This window comes from Apis dorsata, unplaced genomic scaffold (assembly GCF_000469605.1).
Source record: "Apis dorsata unplaced genomic scaffold, Apis dorsata 1.3 scaffold_295, whole genome shotgun sequence".
NCBI classification, from domain to species: domain Eukaryota; kingdom Metazoa; phylum Arthropoda; class Insecta; order Hymenoptera; family Apidae; genus Apis; species Apis dorsata.
Window position 1 is genome coordinate 2375341 of NW_006263570.1, and position 7986 is coordinate 2383326.

Sequence of the window (7986 nt, forward strand, 5' to 3'; positions counted from 1 at the left end):
ATCCAGAGTTTGTTCTTTCGACGATCGACGTAATCACCGGCCGCACGTAGTTTCCAACCTGGCTTGACCGACCTAACACTTCGTCTAAGGTTCAACCCCTCTCCACGTATGTATCTAATTTGCCGGTGTTTGTCGATGCTCGCGCTTCCCGCGCGGCCTAATTGCTTCTGATTCACGACTTTTCCAAAGTGTCGATTCAAGTTTCCTTCGTCGATGTGTCTTCGTGTCTTATTTGGTGGAGATTCACTCTCTTAAGGAGGATTATTCGTAGATGGGGTGAAGCAATGATTAATGCGTTATTGGATTTTTTATAACAATTGAAATATTTGTTATAATATTTTATGTAATAAAATGAAATATAAGAATTATGATAGTTAAGGATTAATAATTTGTTGTAGTATTTTTAATAGAGAATTAGATATTATGGTGTAAAGGGAAATACTTTGCACAAATTTTGAATTTTCTAATATTTTTCATGTAGTTATATCATTTTTGAAGATTTTTATCTATATCTATCATATTGCAAAAATAAAAAAAGATATTTAGAATAATTATTATATTATCTAGTGTAATTATTAATTGGTTCAAGCTTGAAAATACTATTCTATATTCGAAAAAAACAGTAAGCATAAGATATTTATTTTAAGATATTAATATATCTATAAATTTGAAGTAAAAAATCATGAGTTGAAATATCTGGAATCAATTTAAATTGCTACATTTCTTTCCCCCCTCCCCAAAAAAGATAAATGTTAAGAAACTTAAATGTACTTCAACCGTCGAAGAAACTGACAATCATATTTCAAAGAAATATAATTTGATATACACGGTTTAACTATATATACGAGGAATCTATTTAACATGTAGTGACAGGCTACGTCTATTCGAGGGTGTTTCGCTTGGGACGCGATTAATTATTGGGTTCCTTTTGGGGTTGCGAAGCTCGAGGCTTTGAGCTCAGTTGGGGGTGGTCGATGGTATGGGAAATATAAGATACGTTCACGGCCGACGTAGACACTCGGCTTAGCTTCCTCAGAGTATTAGATCAATAATTCTAACCTTAAACTGGCTCGGTCACGAGCATCGAACACGGTACTGCATGTAACGCGATATTGCTTTGCGTCGAATATTACTCTGAAGCACCTTTGCTCCGTTGGAATATAATGTTTCGATGGAAATTTCGATATTTCGTTTCAATGAAGTTGCCCGGCCAATTTCTACACCAAAGTGGCGAATTCAATTCCCTGCAATTCTATTTCTTTCTTTTTTCTTTCTTTCTTTTTCTCTTTCTTTTAATTTCGTTCGTCGATGGCTAACGTTATTTCATTAGGATAAGTTATTTCATTTCGCGAAAAAAGTTTGCGGAGAAGGTCCTTAAATTATACGCCTCAATTATGGTTTTTGCGGCTAATTACATTATCGGCCAAAAGTATGAGATTGTTTCAATTTGGTTAGTGGATTTAAAGTTATTTCTGTTTTACGAGGAAAGGAACTTTCAATCGAAATTTAATCAGATTTGAAAAAATTAAATGATAAGCATGATCATACGGATAATCGTCATGTTACATAAATTAAAAAAATATTTTATTAAATGTTTAACTTAGTGAGAAAAAAAATTATAATTAAAGAATATAATAAGATTTTATATTACAGCGATATGAAAGTTTTCCTAAATTTTATTATTAATAATAACAAAACCAACAGCTTTTTTTTGTTAATTCATTCTAATAAAAATTAAATCTCATAATTTAAATCGATAATAGTTACATAATTTTTTAAATCACTTAAAAGAAGAATTTAAAGAATACTCACCGAAGTATTACAAGAACGAAGACGTGGAACGATCATCGAAGTCACTATTTTTTTACGAAAAACGAACAGAGCCGTAAAATTTTATTACACGATTTTATTTTACGACCGAACACGTTTGAGAAACGACTGATTTTTAACGCGAGACACATCGAGACGCAATAAAATTATTTTATGAGCCAAGAGGGATACTTTGAAGCGCGACGGTCGAGAACTATCATTGGATCGTGAAAAATTACTTTACGAGACGAAGGGATGCTGCATGGAGCGCAGCATCCCCGATACTGACCGACAAACCCAGATTTTCGTCTCTTGAAATACGCGAAACCAGTTCTTTGCCGTTAAACGCGAACAATTAAGAAGTGGAATTTTCTTTTTCAAATTCTAAACATTCCCCACCACGTGGAGACTCGCTTCTTTATTTCTTCGATGCACGGAGGATGACCATTGGTCCACGACACCGTGAGAACACAGGGTGGTCCAGCTCTTAGTCACCCTTAGTGGCAAGAACAGGTTATTTTCTATCTTGGAATCTGGTACATAGTGCTTCCTTTTCAAATTTCCGAAACAAATTGTGCGTTTTTATCCTTCTCTCTTCCATCTTCTTCTTGTTTGGTGGGTAATGGGTAATAAAATTCGTTCAGCTGTTCATGCAGACAAATGATCGAGAAATTTTACAATATTTGTGGTGGAGTTTTTGGTAGGGATCGTTTTTTTGCGAATTTATGAAAGCAGTTTTGTCGATGTATTATTCATATCGACGAGTAATTTCAGTTGTAATTTTGGGATCATAAATCATAAGAGATTTATAATATCTATTAGTGCGTCAATGTTGGATTTTATATTTGTTTAATTATTAATTCATTTTTAATAAAGTTTTATTATACATTGATTTTATTTCTTATTACAATTCTTTTCTTATTATTTATATTTGAAATAAATATTTAATGTATAAATTATAATAATAATATAATAGTAATAATAATAAAGTATAAGATGATTCTTGTAATTTTTATGTTTTATTAGTTATCAAAGATCTTAATTATTTATTTTATATCTTATATTTTTTATTGTAATTTTTTATAGCATTTCTATCAAATTATATTTTTAAATTATATAATAATTAATATTTCATTTAAATTAAATGAAATTATTCCAGTAGAATTTTTTATACATACATTATTTCATTCTCTATGTATGTTTATAGATATTTAACAGTTAATAATTATTGAAATGTTTTAAAAAATAATACAAATTAACATGATATAAGAAAAATGTATATACCATCATATGCAAAATTTTCTGAAGCTATTAAATCTGCCCCGGCCAGTTTCATCCCTTCTAACTCGTCTAAGGGTGGATGTATTCCACGCATCTCTCGCGCATAAGATGACCAGTGGTCAAATGCCGTGAGAAAACAGCGCGGTCCAGAGCAGCTTTTCGATAGAACAGGTTTTCATCAAATCAGTTACTCTGTGAACAGATCTGTAGCTGATTCTCACGAACTTGTTTTGTAGAATTTCTTTTATCTTGTATGCAACATATATAAATATTTTTGAATAATTTATAGTTATAATAATTTGCCATCACGTTCGTTAATTTTCCACTCATTTCTCTTAATTTATATCGAATCTTCGTTTCTATTTTTAAATTTTTAGAAATTTTATTATAAAGAATGAAGTAGAGTAAAAATAATTTGTAATTTAATTTCAAATGATTTAAATAATTGAAATAATAATTTATAAATAAAAATTGATTCATAACAGATATTTTTATTTTTCTCTTCTAAATTTATATTTTTCATATTTAAAAGACTATCAATTATATTATTTTCACGTGTAAACGATTACAATAATTAAGATAAACAGCGTTGCTTCTATAGATTCGTCGATTAAACGATTATACAAGGGGTTGCTTTGTCTTTCTCAACTTTTCACCTCCACCACCCTCTCTCTCGGTCACGATCCTTACGGATTATGCGGATCTATCGTTCGCAAAATCGCATAATACCACGATGGTGCTTAGGCATGTAAGGGTTGAGACATGGGTTTAGGGTGGGTGTGTGCCGTAATGTTCGTATCATTAATCGAGCGTCAAATAACTTCGTACAAAATGGACCCCTATATTCAATGGAATTTTCCCTACAGACGAGTAATTCTGTAGAAATGTTATTGAAATAGAGTCCTGCTCTTCATGTATACTTTATCTGATTGAATAAATTTCTTCTATGTCGCGTTACGTAAAATTTCAACGTTGACAATGAATTTAAGAATATTAAAAATAAAAAAAAAATCGCAAAAATTTTCCACAATCATACACAAGTTATAGAAAAAGTTTAATTTAATATAAATTATACGTAGTTTATTCGTTTAAATAAGTAGGTACTACCAGTTTAAAGTTAGATTTCTATTTCAATATCAGGGGGTAAAAACACGTGCGTGTAATTGAATCCATCGCGACCCTTGAATTTCATTTTAAAATTAATTTCGACTTCGCTACCAATTGCCCGGTGGTCTGCGCGCTTAGCTTTTCATTAAATGTCTTATTCCACGATTATGGCGGTCTTCGTGATTGCATAACTTCAACTACGATTGCACACGAATTCCATTTCGAGTCGATTGCAGTCACGACGCAGTAGCAGCCATATTTGCATGGGTTAGGAATGGTAGTAGCAGAGTTCGTTGATTTTCCGAGAAATTCGCGCAGAGAGGGGATTGGTTGAAGACACAAACCGCAATTCCGTTTGTCGATATACGTTGTTTGACTTGAAGAATTCGATATCAATAACATGCTCTGTGTTTCTTCTTTCGACAAACGGAAGTATGGTTCGTTGTTAAACGATTTCTTCGCAAGAATATTTTGATGTCTATTTTTATTTTCAAGAGTTTGAATTATCGATTAAATTTAGTTATAATTATTTTAGAAAGAAGAATTTTATTACAGATATTTTTACATTTTAAAAAGATAGCGTACGAAGTATTTAATTTTACATTAAATAACTTTTAAATTGTTTTATTTTTTATCCTTCCATAAAAAAATTTAAATGATACTAGACTTTTTTTAGTTAACAATCCAATATTTAACAGTTTTTAGAATTTAGAATTCAGTTTTTAGAATTCATAACAATTATATACATTTAAAATGTATTTAACAAGATTAACATTTTTTTAAAACGAAGGAAAGATAACGAAAGTGTTACAAATTAACTTATAAGATGAAAAAAAATAGCAAAATAAAAAAAATATACATTTAATTATTAACTTTCCTTTCAAACCTGAAAAATTTCAAAAATGTTATTGCTACAAGAGTTTCTCCCTCCCTGATTTCTTTCAAATCGACATCGAAAACATTATCGACCCTCGAAAATCATCGAAGTTCGCAAAGAAGGTTCGATAAAGTTGTAGAAGGTGGTCTCAGAGGTGAGAGGGGGAGTAACATAGTGGGGGCAACGATGTCGGCAGGGAAGACGGGAATGGAGGTGGTGTTGGAGGCCGTGGTGTTTGGAGGTTAGACCGCAGTTACAATATCGCTTGATTAGAAATGTACATAGCGTATATGCGCGCGGGCCGCATATCCAGATGGTAGGGTTGGGTCGATGCCTGGGCAACTCCATAGTTTAATGCACGAACCGTAGAACTTGCAATAAGGAAGGGTTGAACGGTGGAAGGGGGTTGAGGTGGAGGTGAATAAGGGGGGAGGGAGGTAGCTCCTGGGGGTGTAGGGGGTCTCTGCATGCACACGTACACATACGGTTAACGGGAGTTCCAGTCTGCAACATAACGCGATCGCACTACTTGCTCCTTGCTTGTTGGCCCTCCAGAGAGAATGCTCGTGGTCTCGTATACCTTCGTATACCTTCAAATTCCCACGAAATGCTTCCGTGGTACCGTTCTGACGTCAAACTCCCAGGGACGTTTCCTTCGAATGCGTTCGGGTCAACAATCTTTCCATCTCTCTCTTTCGCGATGTTTGATTGCATTCGATGGAATCGTTTTAAGTGGAATTGATCTAGAATGCGGATTCACTCTTCCGTAGTTCTTCTCTCTCTCTTTCTCTCTCTGTTTTTGAGTTGAAACGGATTTATTTAATTAGATAGAGAGATGTTTTTAATTAAGATCTAATGTTGATATATTTTTTAGTTAATATTTTTTTTTATCGTTGTTCTCTTTTTTTGGAATTAACAATATTGCAGAGTTTTAAAGAACCATTTATATATAGATAGTGAATGGTACATTTTGTTAAAAGCTTTTTATGCTTCTATCTTATGTATTATGAATTATGAATGTAGAAACAAATTCTTAGAAATATTTTTAAAATCTAAAATCAGGTAAATGCAACACAAATTTATATTTATTCCTATATCATAGCAAATGTTAAATAATTATATGTATAAAAATTGTTTAAAAATGTTTTATAGATAACTATTTTTTTAATGTATTTATTTAATACAATTCCACTTTTAAATTTCTGAAAGCAATACATATTTTTTTTTTCTTTTATTTGGATAAAATATGATGTTCAAAATATTTAGTAAAATTTTCATTATGCAAGAAAAATTAACTTTTTGTATGAATGTACTTTATTCATTATTTACAAAATTAAAAAAAATATTTCTTTTATTACAACTATTATTTATTTTCTCCTGTTAAATAAACATCTTACATAAAATACAGTCAGAACTTATAAGCGCCAAAGAGGCGTAAATAATTTCAATAAATACTCGCATGTATATTCTGCGAAAGGCGCATTTATTACGTTTGTATATGTACTCTATATGTTTGTGTGTGTGTGTACGTAGCAAGATAGCTCTATATTAGCGTTATACCTTAGTTCCTAAATCAGCGTACGCTTAGACGTCCGTGTTACCAGCCACTGCAGCTCCGTCCTCGAGGAATATTCAGCCATTCCTCCTGCTTTGCCCTCAGCTTTCTCGTTGCTCTCGTTTCTCTTCGGTTGCCGGTTCTCTTCGTCTGTTGCTCTATCCTCGATTCGCCCAAAGTTTGGAGAGCTCGCGCTTGAGAGGAAACGCTGAACGTCACTGCAATATCGTCTAATGTTCTCGAAGAAGATGGCGGTTGTAACGTTTGATACGTTCCCCGCGTATACCCCGGAATGGACATGATTTTCCTTTTGATGATGGTTGGCTAAATTGAAACTGAACATCAGCCGCGCTCAACGGGAAATCGGAAAGATTTGATTTCCTTTAATTTTCTAATTTTCGAATTATATATGCTCAAGCCAACACTGGTTTTCAGCCAAATAGTAATTAACCGACGCTTGGTTTACTCGGATCCTTGTAATTTGTACCAGGAAACATCAAAGCATCGATCAACTATCTTTCGCCATATATTTACTTATCGATATTAGTTTGCACAAAACTTTATGTGAAAATTTCCACTAACAAACTTTTGCATTTAGATTATAATACAGGCGATACATAATTATTTTGGAAAATATTATTGCAACAGAATTTTATATACAAGATTAAATTTTACGTAAGAATGTTCGACTATACATTGATAAAGAAAGCGATAAATATTTGATTCATAACATAAAATTTAAAACATGCAAGTATCCTCGTCAACAGTAGTGCAAAATTAAAATTATAGATTTAAATTATATAAAAACATTGTAAACGAAACATTAACAGAAACAAAAAATCAACAAAAGTAAATAAAAAAAAAAGTTCATCATCTTAATACTTTTTTTCCTATTAAAAATCCCATTTACGACATATATTAAATATTAAACTTAAAGCAAGACAATCACAATTTTCCTCAACTTAAACATTTTACTCATATACGCGTTTCCCACGCGAAAGTTATTTCATTTGATACGCGAAACTTCAATATCAGTGAGCAGCGGTTGAATCGTGTAGATTCAACCGTGAAAGCTCTCCTCTTCGTTCTTACTGGCGTCTAACTTATATACGCGGGCAACTGGAATAAGCCAGCCTTGAGCCTACAGATCCGGCAGACCGTAACGGCGGCACAATGTCTCAGAGCGGAGGCGCAAGACAAACGACGTTGTTTTCAGGGAGATACCGAAAACACCGGGAGAAGCGGTTCCTAGTAGTTAATTAACTGAATAATGCAGCGTTAATCTAGTCAAAATTGCATGCATCCAGACCACGCACGTAGTTTCGTTCTGGCAAACTCACGGGGAGAGGGGGCGGGG

The 7986-nt window shown here is 32.9% G+C and overlaps 1 protein-coding gene and 1 pseudogene across 1 annotated transcript in view; one reads left to right on the forward strand and one right to left on the reverse strand.

Moving 5' to 3' along the window:
* The window catches only part of LOC102679332, a 24030-nt gene extending 21400 nt beyond the window's left edge, over positions 1 to 2630 (reverse strand). The window contains exon 1 of the transcript XR_422030.2: positions 1813 to 2630. The gene's annotated coding sequence lies outside the window, so the exon portion shown is untranslated. The remainder of the gene's footprint in view (positions 1 to 1812) is intronic.
* LOC102678975 overlaps positions 1 to 7986 on the forward strand; it is a 17532-nt pseudogene that overhangs the window by 3660 nt on the left and 5886 nt on the right.